Here is a 16,257-nt window from a genome sequence, read left to right on the forward strand (position 1 = left end):
CATGGCCTACACATGTCTCCACATCCACCTTAATGTAATTGACTTTCAACTGTCCTCTCCAATGGCTCAGTGAGACACTTAGCTCAAGGGTGATTAGAAATGGCAACTCATGCAAAATAAAAATCACTGCCTCTGATCTCAGGATGGGAGGAAGCCCTCCTGGTCCATCACCTTATGACTTATGGAGCGCCAATCCCTGGTATTAGAATGCTCCTGGTCTGCACTCAGATCATCCCCATACCCTGCCAGGTTGACAGATCTTGGCAAGTGCACTTAGACACCTATCTAGCTGGATTTTCTGTGAGGCTTTTGGTCTAGGTTCTGCTTTAGTCCCACTGCTTGTACTAGAAATGAAACTCATACGTCAATCTGAAAATTTGCAAATGGGCATAGGCAGGCAGCAAACTGCCTGGTGGCCATTCAGATTTGTTGGGATACTTGGACATAATCATGTTGGGATTGCTGGCAGTTCAATGGGCTCATGCAGATATGAATACAATAACAGCAGCATGGAGCTCAGAGATAAGCACACTGTTGAGTGGCCGCATGCCTCAGTTGGGGACGAAAGATAATATGAGGCTAATACCATTTGGAGTCAAAAACAACACAAATCCAGCTTGTATGTCCTAGAGGATGGGTGCAGTCTGGCATTAGCAGAAGTAGGAGGTGAAAGATATCTGACTTGTAAAAGGATTGAATATGATGGGAGTGAACATGCTCCAGGTTTAAATGATCAAGACCAGAAGCCTTGTTGCATGAGATGACATGAGATCCTCTAACCACTGTGATCCCAAAACAGCCTCCTGACAGAGCTTATGGTGACAGTGACCAGGTTTGCTTATTGCTGTGAATGTAAGCATTATCACCCTGAGAACCTTAACGCTGTGCAGGAAGAAGTTAAGTGAAAACACATGAGAGGTCAAGGCCAGTGAATTCCTCTATAAATTAATGACGTGTCCTTAAAATTGATCTACTAGCCTCACACAAGTCCACCACACCCACTTTGCTCTCTACAAACAACCTCTATCAACAATGACTCATATTTCACATTCACAGCCTCACCTCTCACATAATCAGCACTGCTGCAAGCATCATCCACATCTCACAGATTCCTGCACACTGCCAACTATCAACAATGACAAACAACTCACCCAAACTTATTGCAACACACTCACTGACATATTCCACTCCCTTGCAGGATAAGGTGACATTTGCAAACAATAATTTCAAACCAGTTGAGAACATCCATAATTCCGTGCCTTCACCTAGACGTTGGAGAAGGAGTTTGCCATAAGTTAAGTAGGCATGTTTCAGGCTGTGGCGACTGGAAGTCTGAAATCATTGAAGATGACAGTAGGGTCATATATAATTTTGGTTGTCATGATCCCCCTCCCCCACAATTGACAATCCCTTCTGATTTACAACCTGTAAATGGCTAAAGGATGTATTGACTGTTTTTGGTCAAATTCTTCTTTCCCTCATTGCAACATTCTCATGCTTTTCTCCTTCTCATAATATAACTAATGATTCCTTTAAGTGATGCTGATGGGGATTTCTTTCTGCTACTCAACATATGTTCAGTTGTGCAGGATTAAGTACTAGAACATTAGGGTAAAGACAGTACTGATACAATCAAATCACATATTGACTAATGTCCTGATCTGTCCACCTCTGGAGCATGCTTCAAGCATAGGTATTACAAACCCTACCAAAATGGTATCTAAAATAGCCAACATCAAAAATGTGCATGTGAGGGTTGATATTATGTTGAACTTTGAAACATTTTCATTCCACGTTATCAAGTGCTGGATTGGAGCTCTAGCTATCGTTTCCTGATTCATTGATGTACTTATGATATCCTTACTAAAAGGTAAGAATAGGGTAGAAGCTGCAGGCCAATATATATTCAGCAATGAGGAGCAAAATTGCTGCAATGTTCTCCTACTCTCTCCTCTTAATGTAGGATCGTTTCGGCAGGCTGTAGCAACAGTGGCTTTTTTTAGGCTATAGCATCAGCTAATGCAGACCAGAAATTGAAAGTGCAATATTTCTAATCCATACGGCACAATATGTCATTAGGTGACACATTGACGCACAGCATGTTTGGGAACCTGTCATCACAACACCATTGTTCTGAGTGATTATTAATTGTGTTGAGTTGTACGCAGGAACTAAGTCTTAATTGGACATTAATTTTAACTCCTATAAGAAGCCTTAACCAGTGGGCTGTTGTGGCCCCTACCTCTGTGTTTAAGTCCTGCTGTCTTGGAGGTGTGTCATAACATGCCAAAACAGATTGATTAAGACACATTTTAAACAGACTGCACCCATGGTTCACATTTTTGGAGGTGTATGCATTTCATATATAACACAATAAATAAATAGAAAGATGTTAAAAGATTAGTTTCAGTTCTACCTGTCACCAAAAAGAACACTTAGCTTGTCTGATAGGGATATGAAAGTCATTGACTGTGGATGTAGATTGTAGTGTTGAATCACACCTCAAATCCACCACGAACCTCATGAAACTGACTCATGCTACACCTAATATTCTAAACATTTGCAAATAATTGTTTGGTAGCAAAGAACTCGAGTACTGGTGACAAAAGACATACTTTGCCTAAGTTTTCTCCCTTGCACTCATCAAGACATTTGTAAGAATACAAGTATGAGAGGCCATGATGTAGAGGTGCTGGTGTTGGACTGGGGTGGATAAAGTCAAAAGTCACACGACACCAGGTTACAGTCCAACAGGTTTATTTGAAATCACAAGCTTTCAGACTGTAGCCCCTTCATCAGATGAAGTGAGAGAGAAGAGGACACAGAATTTATAGGCAGAGAGATCAAAGGCAGAGAGATCAAGAGATCATACAGATGGTGTGAGTAAAGTCTCGGATAATAAATCTCTTCAGATGATCAAGTGTTAGATGGTGTGAGTAAAGTATCAACAGCTGAATAACAAGCGAAGGGATGACCTAAAATCCAACTAAGTGAGGCAGAGAGATAATTGCAAAAGATTAAAAATAAGGTGGTGCTGGAGAGAACCAAATGACCAGAATGACATGATAGGTATAAGAGTCAGATGCCAACGATCTAACTAAAGTAATTACTAATCCAAACCTGAACAGACTAATTAAGATGGAGAGATCATAACAATTTATGCAGGTGATGGTGACAAAACAGGACAGTAGGGAAAATTTTACAGATACAGAACACTGTGGTGGGGTCATATGTAGCATGACATGAACCCAAGATCATGGTTGAGGCAGCCTTCATGGGTACAGAAGTTTGTCATCAGTTTCTGCTTGGCAATTCTGTGTTGTTGTGCATCTCAAAGGCCGCCTTGGAGGGCACTTATCCGAAGACCAGAGGGTGAATCTCCTTGACCACTGAAGAGTTCCCCAACTGAGAAGGAACATTCCAGTCTGACAACTGTTGCATGGCGTCCAATCATCTGTTGTCATAGCGTCTGCATGGTCTCACCACGACACCGCACCTCGGGGCATCCTTGCCTTCAGTGTATGAGAGGGACAACACCGGCCAAGTCACATGAGTATTTGCCGTGTATGTGGTGGGTGGTGTTCCCACGTGTGATGGTAGTATCATGTTGATGGTCTGATGTGTCTTGCTCTGGTTGCCTTGGCAGTCTTGTGTGGTGTTGTTGTCTAGTCATCCTGAAGCCTGGGTAGTTTGCTGTAAATGATGGTCTGTTTAAGGTTTGGTGGTTGTTTGAAAATGATATGTTGAAGGCTGCAAAAATCATTGCGTAGTTTCTCTGTTCCAGGGAAGAACTGGATGACAAAAGGTACTCTATTGGTCATATGCTGTGTCTGTCTTCTGAAGAGGTCACTGCAGTTTTTCAACGTGGCACATCGGAACTGTTGATCGATGGGTTGAGCATCATGGTGTTGCATAACTCCTCACAGAGGCTGAACTGAGAAGCTGAATCGGAAAGACAAACCAAGAGCCTTATCGCAACAAGGGAGATCCGAGATGGGGGAAAGCCAATCAAGTGCTATCCAGACAAGAGTTTCCTGACACAGGCCTGTTCCAAGCCAAGAGAATCGACAGCAAGAACCATAGCAACTGGATGCACTTTAAAACTGTATTTTCCTCAGTAGTGAGCTGAAACTCTCAAGACCCCAAAGTTTTCAACCTAGCTAGCAGGAAAGGGAAGGTGGGAGGTTACACAGCAGGGACCCTAAAGGTTGGAAGTCTGATTACAGTTTCTGTGGTCAAGACTGCTGTTTGTCTTCTAATAATGTTTATCCTTTGTTTAATTTAAAGTGTATTTAATTACTGCCCCCAGTATAGTTGATAGTGTCAATTTCACTGTTTTATTAATTTTGCCTTTATTTCTTGCATTACACTTACTTTTTTATTTAATAAACACAGAGGTTCTTTTGCTCTGAAACACCTGTCTACTGCCTTCTTCATTTCACATTCCTAAATAAGTCCAGCGTCACAACCAGGGGTCTGGGAATGATTCGAACCGCATAAAAATCAGCAAATTACTGATCACCAACCAGAAAGTTACATGTGGCTGTTCCATATATCTGGATAAAGAACTGATTGTCAAAGGTGAAATGTTGTGGTCGATGATGAAGTGGATGAGTTGCAGGACAGCATCAGGAAATGGGCAGTTGTTGATATTGAGTCGTGAGGTTGTTGCATCAATGCCATCATCATGCGTGATGCTGGTGTAGAGTGCCAAAATGGCCATTGTGACAAGGAATGTTTCTGGTTTGACTGGTCTGTGGGTGCTGAGTTTCTGTAAGAAATCTGAAGAGTTGTGACAGAAACTGGAGGTTCCTTGTACTATGGGTTTCAAGGTGCCCTCGACATAACCAGAGAGGTTCTCAGACAGGGTCCCATTGCCTGATACGATGAGATGTCCAAGTGTATAGGCTTTGTGTATAGTAGGAAGGCAGTAAAAGTCTCCTATGTGAGATGAGTGTGGGGTGAGAGTGCATAGGATACTCTGAAGTTCTGGATCAAAGGTCTTGATCAGTCTGCTCAGTTGATGATAACAAAGTATGAAGCTGGATGAACACAGCAGGCCAAGTAGCATCTCAGGAGCACAAAAGCTGACGTTTCGGGCCTAGACCCTTCATGAAAGGTTCTAGGCCCGAAACGTCAGCTTTTGTGCTCCTGAGATGCTGCTTGGCTTGCGGTGTTCATCCAGCTTCACACTTTGTTATCTTGGATTCTCCAGCATCTGCAGTTCCCATTATCTCTGCTCATTTGACGAGTTGTGCAATCTTGTGAGCGCAGCTGATGAATCTGGCGGTAACACATCTCCTGACAGCTTGAGCATACATATCGAGCATAGGGTAGCGGCCTTCTGTGGGTGTCCAATTCGACTCCTTCTTCGTTGCACCACGGATCTCGCTGTCAACTGTTCCGGTCCATTGATTATCTCATTGGGCTCACTGCTGACATCTTGGGTTTATTGTATAATTCCCAGAACCACATTCACCTGTTGAATTCCTCTGTGACTGCCATGAGACCAATGGGGTCCATTTTGGTAGTGGGGCAGAAATTGAGCCTTCGGTTAAGAACTTCGATTTCATCTGATGAAAAGGTGAGGTCAGAACACATTGATGGTGGATTTCCCTGTGGTTTCAACCACGGTACCAGGGAAGGCTAGGTTGCTGCTGGTGGTGTAGCCGAGATTCTCCAGTTTCTTGTTTGTGGTGTGCATGTCGGTGGCGTAGTTCTTTTCAATATAAAAGGTAACAACAAGTTATACTCATAAGAAGTGAATACTGATTGGCAAGTGGGCTCTGATTGGTAGAGGCATTGCTGTGGAATTCACAAGTTAAATGCTCCCTGGCAGTTAATTGCCAAGTACTATTTTAATTTCAACCAGGAGTCAGTTCAGCCTGAGATAATGGGAACTGCAGATGCCGGAGAATCCAAGATAACAAAGTGTGGAGCTGGATGAACACAGCAGGCCAAGCAGCATCTCAGGAGCACAAAAGCTGACGTTTCGGGCCGAGACCCTTCATCAGAGAGGGGGATGGGGAGAGGGTTCTGGAATAAAGAGGGAGAGAGGGGGAGGCGGACCGAAGATTGAGAGAAAAGAAGATAGGTGGAAAGGAGAGTATAGGTGGGGAGGTAAGGAGGGGATAGGTCAGGCCAGGGAAGACGGACAGGTCAAGGAGGTGGGATGAGGTTAGTAGGTAGGAAATGGAGATGCGGCTTGAGGTGGGAGGAAGGGATGGGTGAGAGGAAGAACAGGTTAGGGAGGCAGAGACAGGCTGGGCTGGTTTTAAGAGGTTGACTCTGATTGGCCATGGAATTGTCCTAAACAATCTATTGGAGACTATCCGCTGTCTACTTTGTTGGAACAATACATATATACATTGAAACAATGTGTGTGCATTTTCTTTCTATCTGCAAAAATAGAGTATTTTATGTCAATTTATTATATTTATTTCAAAAGTTCTTCTTCAGCTTTGTAAGAACTGAAGAAGAGTCATACCTGATATTAAATGTTAACATAATGTTAATGTGTTTTTCTCTCCAAGTGTGTTGCCAGACTTGAATGGATTGTTCACTGTCTGCAAGTGAGTCGGAGTAAAGGGGAGTTATTCAGAATGATTGAAGGTGTTAAGTGGTGTTTCACAAGGACTAATGTTGAGACAACTGGTGTTCACAATTTACATTAAAAATTTGGAATCGAACACACAATTTCTAAGTGTGAGGATGACACCAATATGGAGCATAATCAATTCTGAAGATGACAGACAGATATAGATAAACTTTCAGGATGGGCAAATAAAGTTTAATACCGACAAATGTGAGACAGTATATTTTGTTAGAAGGATATTTAGATTTTGGAAGGTGAAAAACTGGGTGTGAAAAAGCAACGATTGAATCTTAATAGACAAACACACTTATCTTAAAGTTGTGTCACAGGTTAGAAAGGCCAATTAAAACAAAACAAACCAAGCACGAAGCTTTTTATTAAGAGGGATAGAATTTAAAAAGAGGGTGGATGTGCTGAACCTATATTGAGTCTTGGTTACACCACTGTTCAAAGTACTGCACAGAGTTCTGCTCACCAACTTATTAAAAAAGATGTGCAAGGGTGACGACAGAAATAAAGCACATATCAGAGAATCCCTACAGTACGAAAACAGGGCCTTTGGCTCAACAGGTCCACAGCAGCCCTCTAGACAGCATCCCACCCAGATCCATGCCCCTACCCTTTCGCTGTAATCCTGCATTTCCTATGGCTGACACACCTAATCTACACATGCCTGAAAACTACAGGCAATTTAACATGGCCAATCCACCTATTCTGAACATCTTTGGGCTGTGGGAGGAAACTGGAGCACCCAGTGGAAACCCACTCAGACACAAGGAGAATGCACAAACTCCACCCAAGTGTGGAATTGAACCTGGGTCCCTAGTACTGTGAGGCAGTAATGCCAATCACTGAGCAACAACGCCTCCCCAATGTTTCCTCTTGTGGAGACACGTATAGTTACTAATATAAAGCAATCACCAAGAAACCAAATGGGGAATTGGGAAGAAACTTCTTTGCCCACAGGGTAATAAGAATGCTGATCTTGCTACCAGAGGGAGTGGTTAATGTCAATGGTGTGGATGCATTTAAGGGAGACTAAAGAAGCATTTGAGCGAAAGGGGAATAAATGGTTACAATGGTAGACTTTGATGAGAACAGCTGGGCTGAGGCTCAATTGCAGCATAAACACTGGCAAGAATTGTTGGGTCTAAATGGCTGCTTCTGTGCCTAGATATTTTGTATCCCTATATAATTCGTTACTCCTAAATAACCAAGCTAGGACACTGACTCCATTTTAATGTGTTCATGCCAGGAATAACTAGGAGGCAGTAATAAACTCCAGCAGTTACAAACCTAGATACCTGCATTTTAAACATCAGGAAGCAACGAGACAGAGTTAAGCAGTCCTACAATAAATACATAGGCAGATTTTAACTTGGGATGACAGTCATGGAGATAGGGTCAGATGTGTGTGTTGTTAAAGTTATCACTAATTGATCAGAGCAAAACTTGCCTTGCAGGTGAAAAGGCTCCAGTTCATTCCATTTTAAAAGCTTAGTTTACTTCACTAAGAAACTGACTAATGCACACCAATTAAACTAGTAAAAATCTCAAGCACTTTTAAATTTCTTTTTCATTGATTTAACGTAGGGTTACTTGAAGTTGGCGGACTAGGAATTCTTACAAAAATATAAGGGATTGAAATTCATCTCAAATGTTGGCACAGACAGTCGTATTGGATTGCTTGCTCACTAGACACATCTGATATTCAGTTCTACTGCAATGAATAATGCAATTTTGATGTATAGCACCTGCTTTTCATCTTTACCCATGATGAATTTTCATCACTTTATTTTATGTGATAAACCCATTTTAGCTGTATTAAGAAAACTGCACTGGGTCACCACTCTCAAATACATCAATTAACATTTCTCCTAAATGCAGGATATCCAGTGCCGTCATTTTATGGGAGATGATGGCCTAATGGCTTTATTGCTAGACCACTAATCCAGGGATGTAAATAATGTTCTGGGAACCTAGGTCCAAGTCCTGCCATGGCAGATGGTGGAATATGAATTCAGTAAAACAAACTAGTCAAATGTTGACTGTGAAACTGTTGTCGATTGCCATTAAAACCCAATTAGTTCACAAAAGTCCTTTAAGGAAGTAAACTGCCATCCAAATTGGTTAAATGGAAAACTTGAACTAGAACTTGGCTTTGTAATTTCAATGGCAATCTGGGTTCAGGTTACTAATTGCACCCAAAATGGAAACTCTACCTCACTGTATTTTGTTAACCCTTACATTTATACTTTATTTCATACTATTGTTAATGCAATAAGCAGCATAGTGATTTTATAGGAATCTTTGAAATTACAATCTTATATAAATTTCACTCTCCCTTTTTGGGGAGTCGCTACAGAATTGCGAGGAAATAGTGGCCAGGAAAAGAAAAACATATGTGACCACAGTAACATATAAATTAGTCATCATAGGCAATTATGTTGCTAACATATTGGATCGTCCAGCAAGGAAATTCCGTGTCACTGGTCATGAGCTTTGTGAGTCTTTGTCCACGCAATGAGCCCAATCCTAGAACTGCATCTCTAACCACACATTTGGCAGGCATTTCTGTAAAGTGGAAGTTGTCCTTGGCTTTGAGATTATTGACATTCCTTCCTCTAGTTCCTTTTCTGTTCTTCCCCTTGCCAATGAGTATTCTCAAAGAGAACAGGAGTTTTACAGGCATATCCTCTAAGTCAGTTTCTTCTGAATGGAAGCCTGCTATGCTTTGACAACTATGTTGCATTTCTTGAGGGAAGCCTTCAGGGATTCTTTGAAACATTTCCTTTGTCTTCGTCTCATTCAAGAGCCTTCCTTGAGTTGGGCAAAGAAGATTTTCTTTGCCAGTCAGAACTCAGACATTCTAAGCACTTGGCCAGCCCAGCAGTTTTGGATGATCATGGTCTCAACGCTTGTGCTATTAACTGCTTCAAGGATTCTAATGTTAGTACGCCTCTCAGCTGGTGAATCTATCTCGAACATTGATGGTACTTCTCAAGAGTCTTGCGTGGTGTTTATACACAGTCTACATTTCGGAGTCATGCAGAAGATGTTGCTGTCATTGAACTATTATCCTTAGGCATCCAAAGGTAACGTTTGCAGATTGGATGAATCATTGGATCTCCACATCGATGTCAGCCTTAGAAGAGAGGCAGCTTCCCAGTTAAGGGAAATGTTCTATGTTTGGGAGGATTTCTCCATTGATATTAATGGATTGATGAATTAGGGGGAGGCATAAGTCATTCAACTCCCTGAATATCCTCCAACATTCGACAAGATCATCGTTGACCTGTATGACACATTCTCAACTATCCCGGATAAACTTTCACTTTTCTTGTTTATCTACCCCATCTTTAAAATATTCAAAGGTTGTGCTTCTGTCACCTTTTGAAGAAGAGAGTTATAAGGGCACATGACTCTCAGTGAGCAAAAGATTTTGATCTCTGTCAGAAATGTGTAGTCTTTCATTCTAGATATTTCCCCAAAAGGAGGCATCCTTTCCATTCACTCTGTCAAGACTGCTTAGGATCTTCTAAGTTTCATTCAAGTCACATGTTACTCTTCAAAACTCCAATGGAAAAAAAAGCCACAATGCCCAAGCTTTCCTCATGAGATAATCCACCAATTCTAGATATTAGTCCAGTAGACTTTCTCTGAATTGCTTCTAACACATAGACATATTTCCCTAAATGTGCACAGCACATTAAATATGGTGTCACCATACATTGTCAAAGGTAGGCAATGCCCTAGTGGTATTATTGCTTGATTCTGGGGACCTGGGTTCAAATCCTGCTGTGGTAGATATGGAGGTTGAATCCACTAAAAATCTGGAATTAAGTGTCTGCTGATGACCATGAACGCATTGTTGACTGTCAGGAAACCCATCTGATTCAGTAAAGCCCTTTAGGGAAGAAAGCTGCCATCCTTACTGATCTGGCCTACATGTGTCTCTGTACCCATAGCAATGTAGTTGACTTTTAACTGCCCTCTGGGCAATTAATGATGAACAATAAATCCTGTGAATGTAAAAACATGATCTGTAACTGACACATAATATTCCTACATCTGTATTCAATACTCCTTGTGATCAATTATTATATTCTATTAGCTTCCCTATTTACTTGCTGTACCTGCATACTGTATGCAATACGAAGCATCTTTTGTGCTTCATACACTAGAACACCCTAACCCTCTACGTATCAGAGTTTTGGTAATCTCTCACAATTTATATAATATGCTTCTTTATTTATTCTCCCTGTCAACAGGATTAATATCACATTTTCCTACATTAAATTGCTTTTTCCATGTCTTTGTCCTCTCACTTAACCTATCCATAACCCTTTGTCATTTCTTTATAATCCTTTGCAACTTACTTTGCTATCTATCATTGTATCATCAGCAAAATTAGCAATGAATTAAATGAGTCCCACATTTGGTTCCTCCATCCAAGCTATTTATAAACATTGTAAAATGTTGAAGGCCCAGCACTGATCTCTGCGGCACACCACTAATTACATTTTGCCAACCAGAAAATGACCCATTTGAGTTGCTCTCTGTTTCTTATTGGCTAGCTAATCTTCTTTCCTTTTCGATATGTTATCCTGTACACCATGAAAAATAACTTTTCACCTGGCACCTTTTATAATGGCTTTCAGAAATCTAAATACATTATTGGTTTGATGAGTTGTCTCCAGGCTGTTAACAGAAGCAAGGAAAGAGATATTAAGGGCCCTGATAGGAATTTTTAGATTCTCTTTGGTCATGGGTGAGGTGCCAGAGGACTGACTCACTGCAAATATTGTTTCATTATTTAAAAAAAGGAATAGACCAGGCCAGTCAGTCTAACCCTGGTGGTTGGGATGTCATCAGAAATAATTCTAAGGGAGAGGCTATATCTGCACTTGGAGAAACACAGATTAATCAGAGATGGTCATGGATTTAAGAAAAGGTTATGCTTGTTAAATTTGATTTTTTTGAGGGGGTAACCAGGAATCTTTATGAAGATAATACATTTGATGGGGCCAACGTCGACTTCAGCACGGGTTTTGATGCGGTGCCTGATGGCAAAAAAAAAGACCAAGAAAGGAAAAGATCACCAGATCCATGCAAAATGGCATTTTTGATCCTAAATTGGTTGAGGGGTAGGAAGCAGAATGTGATGGTCACAGGATACTTATGTGAGTCGAAGTCTGTTTCCAGTGAGAACCCATAAATTTAATACTGGTTGGCTTGCTGTTTCTTGTGCTTATTAATGGCTTGGACCAGTGTAGGGGAATGAACACGAAGTACGTGAATGACACAAAGAAAAGAGTCGTTTTCCTTGGAGCAATGGAGATTGCAAGGGACCTGATAGAGGTGTATACAATTATGAGACACACAGATAGGTTAGATAAGAAGAGACTTTTTCCATTGGTAGAGCAGTCAATAATCAGGGGACATAGATTTTAAGAGATAAAAGCTTTGAGAAAACACACTAATGAAGGCAGAGCAGTGGATGTTGTGTATGTGGATTTTAGAAAGGCATTTGATAAGGTTCCACATGGTAGACTCATTCAGAAAGTAAGGAGGCATGGGATTCAGGGAAATTTAGCTGTCTTGATATAAAACTGGCTGTCCAATAGAAGATGGAGGGTGGTAGTAGATGGAAAGCATTCAGCCTGGAGCTTGGTGACCAGTGGTGTTCCACAGGGATCTATTTTGGGACCATTGCTCTTTGTGGTCTTTATAAATGACTTGGATGAAGAAGTGGAAAGGTGGATTGGTAAGTTTGCCAATGACACAAAACATGGTGGAGTTATGGACAGTGTGGAGGGCTGTCATAGGTTGCAATGGGACACTGACAGGGTGCAGAGCTGGGCAAAGAAGTAGCAGATGAATTCTACCCAGGAAAGTATGAAGTGATTCATTTTGAAAGGTCAAATTTGAATGCAGAATACAGGTTTAATGGCAGGATTCTCAGCAGTGTGGAGTTACAGGGGGATCTTGGGGTCCATGTCCATAGATGCCTCAAAGATGGTTACTAATTTGTTAGGGTTGCAAAGAAAGTTTATGGTGTGCTGGCTTTCATCGGCAAGGGAATTGAGTTTAAGAGCCGCGAGGTTATGCTGCAGCTCTATAAAACCCTGGTTAGACCACACTTGGAATATTGTATTCCGTTCTGGTCACGTCATTATAGGAAGGATGTGGAAGCTTTAGAGAGGGTGCAGAGGAGATTTACCAGGACACTGCCTGGACTGGAGGGCAGGTCTTATGAGGAAAGGCTGAGGGAGCTAGGGCTTTTTTCATTGGAACAAAGAAGGCTGACAGGTGACTTGATAGACGTGTACAAAATGATGAGAGGAATAGATAGAGTGGATACCCAGAAACTTTTTCCCAGGGCAGAAATAACTATTACGAGGGGGCAAAATTTTAAGGTGATTGGAGTAAGGCAGAGGGGAGATGTTAGAGGCAGGTTCTTTATACAGACAGTGGTGGGTGTGTGGAATATGCCGCCAGCATTGATAGTGGAGTCAGATACTTTGGCGAATTTTAAGCGACTGTTAGATAGGCACATGAAGGATAGTAAAATGTAGAGTGCGCAGGGTAGTTTGATCATAGTAGGATAATAGGTCGGCACAATATCTTGGGCTGAAGGGTCTGTACTGCTCTATGTTCTAAGCAAATGAGGAGACTTGAGAAGAATGCTCATAACATTTAAATAGTACTTAGATATTCACTTGCATTGTTATAGCCTCCAGACTATGGGTCAAGAGATGGAAAATAGGATTATTGTAGTCAGATCCTTGCTGACAGCAACAGACAATAGACTGAATGGCCTCTTAACATCTATGAATCTACAACCACCAGGTCCCCCACATGTGCAGTACTCATTACTTCTACAATGAACTCTAATGCATTGGTTAAACATTGATCACCTTGCGTTTTCAAGTGCCTTACTATAACATTTTTAATAGCAGCTTCTAACATCTTCCATTGGCATATTCTAAGATAATTGGTTTATAGTTTCCTGCTTTCTGCCTGCCTTTCTTTCGAATAACATTTTCTATTTTCCGATTCAATGGATCCTTCCATGAACTGAGGGAATTTTGGAGAACTAAAACCAACAGATCAACCATCTCACTAGCCTGAGTTAATGGGAACTGCAAATGCTGGAGAATCCGAGATAACAAAGTGTGGAGATGGATAACAGAGTAGGCCAAGCAGCATCTTAGGAGCGCAAAAGCTGACGTTTCGTGCCCGAAACGTCAGCTTTTGCGCTCCTAAGATGCTGCTTGGCCTGCTGTGTTCATCCAGCTCCACACTTTGTTATCTCACTAGCCTCTTCTTTTGAGATCTTAGGATAATGTCAATTAGGAGCTGGTGACTTGTCATATTGTAGCTCCATTAATTTGCTCAATACCACTTTTCTGGTGATTTTAATTATTTTGAGTTTCTCTCTCCCTTCCATTTCCTGACTGGTAACTACTTTTGGGATGTCATTTGTAAGCTGTATAGCAAGCCTGCCCAAAGTAGGGATCGTGACTGAAATCTGAAATTTTATGAAGCAACAACAGATGCAATGGAGCTTTGAGCTGATTGTAACAGCTGCGCTCTTGACATATCACTTGCAAGTATCCAACCTGCCTCATGTTTCCACTGAGGCATCATGACAAATTTTCGAGCCTTGTATTAGAGACACAGTGGGAAAAAGTTTGGGAAGCACAGGCCTAGGTTCATAAGAAAAACTGTAGGCCACTGAAAGGTGTCAACCATAGGTGCATGGCAAGGCATGATTCACTTGCTTTCATAAATGGAAAGACAATATCTTGTACTAAATAAATTAACATTTGATACATAAAGAATTTATTTATACCAACCATTTGGTTGACCATAAACAAATAATCAAAGAAAATGTATAAATGTTATTACTTTAAAAAGTCTAAATTTCTAATATTTTAAAAATTGGTTACTTTAGTCCAGATTTGCAAAGCCATATGTGTCATAAGATGTTACAATCTAGAAACATTGTTCATTCACAGTCTGGTTATAAAACAGCAGTGATGGTGAGTAACTAAAACAGAAACTTGAAGGCCATTAGAGTGATGTTTATAATAACAAAGATTGCAAACTTATACATTTTGTTTTAAAAAAATTGCAGCTCAAATGTGTTCCATTTTAAATACTTTATTTACATTTTAAAATAAATCATTGTCCCCTTCATAACAACTTTACTAGTTCCTGCAATCCTTTTTAAGGCTGCAACCTAGAAAATACTGGCAAGCCATTTTCTGCAAAGGTGATACTTGGAAAATCTTGCAAAGTTGTTCTTTGAAACTAGTTTTAAGATTGCAGCTTTAGATCAGTAAACTGAACCCATCCCCTCTGCGCTTCGGAAGAATGAGAGAAATGAAAAAATAAGAAGATTCTGAAGGGGCTGAACATAGCAAACACAGAGATTGTTTCCCTTTGCTGGAAAATCTAGAACATGAGCACAATCACAGGACAACGGGTCAGTTATTTTGGACTGAAATGAGGCACTAATTTACTGAAAGAATTGTGAATCTTTGTAGTTCTCTATCCCTGCAAATTGAGAATATTTTTAAATATATTCAAGGCTGAAATGCACAAACTTTTTATTTTTTTATGAATCATCGGCTATCGGGAGCTTTGGGAAAAGTGGAGATGAGAGAGAACAGCATGATTGGCCACAGTCTCAAGTGGTCATATAGCATGAATTACCACTGTGCCAATTTCCTATGCTGAGTAACATACACAAGGTGTTTGATATGAACTGATTAAATGTACCCTGGGAAGTATTGATATGCTGCAATGGCTGCAAGCATTGGAAATATTTGTTAGCTGTTGGCTGGTGTTGGAGTTAAGGCTGCAAAGTCTGGGAAATACTGTTGTACTGTTGGTTGGAACTGATTTGGGATGCAGCTGATCTTAAAGTTTGACATACTGTTGGTGGAACCAGTCTTTAAGCCTGTAGCAGAGGAAATATTGGCAAGCTTTGTGATCGTAACTAGTTTTAAAGTCACACCCTGAAATTGGCAGAGATGTTGAGCTGCATCTGGCTTTAAGGCTTCAGCCCGGAGACCTGGCTCAAGGAAGGCCAAAGATAACAAGGTGTAGAGCTGGATGAACACAGTAGGCCAAGCAGCATCATAGGAGCAGGAAGGCTGAGGTTTCAGGCCTAGACCCTTCATCAGAAATGCAGGTCTACGCCCGAAATGTCAGCCTTCCTGCTCCTATGTTGCCGCTTGGCCTGCTGTGTTCATCCAGCTCTACACCTTGTTATCTCAGATTCTCCAGCAACTGCAGTTCCTATTATCTTAAGGAAGGGCAGGTCTGGGTGTTAAATATTCATGGCTATTCAAAACATTCAGAAAATATAAGAAAGGAAAGTAGCAGTATTGGTTAAGGAGCACATTGTAGTGTTGGAGAAGGATGATATCTTGGGTGCTATGATAAGGACACTTAAATATAACAGTCAAAGAAGGCACAACAAAGCTTCTTCCTCCTCAGGAGACTTAGGAAATTCAGCATGTCGATAAGGACCTTCACCAAATTTTAGAGATGCACCATTGAAATCATTCTACCTAGGTGCAACACAGCTTGGTACAGCAACTACCCTGCCCAGGACCATAAGAAACTACAGAAAGTGAGCACAGCCC

The 16,257-nt window shown here is 41.0% G+C and overlaps 1 protein-coding gene and 1 pseudogene across 2 annotated transcripts in view; one reads left to right on the forward strand and one right to left on the reverse strand.

Annotated features, from left to right (window-relative positions):
* Positions 1–5,704, reverse strand: part of LOC125461570 (histamine H3 receptor-like) — a 57,272-nt pseudogene extending 51,568 nt beyond the window's left edge.
* Positions 1–16,257, forward strand: part of osbpl2b (oxysterol binding protein-like 2b) — a 145,984-nt gene that overhangs the window by 61,016 nt on the left and 68,711 nt on the right. The window lies entirely within an intron of this gene.

Source organism: Stegostoma tigrinum, chromosome 19 (genome assembly GCF_030684315.1).
Source record: "Stegostoma tigrinum isolate sSteTig4 chromosome 19, sSteTig4.hap1, whole genome shotgun sequence".
Classification (NCBI taxonomy): Eukaryota; Metazoa; Chordata; class Chondrichthyes; order Orectolobiformes; family Stegostomatidae; genus Stegostoma; species Stegostoma tigrinum.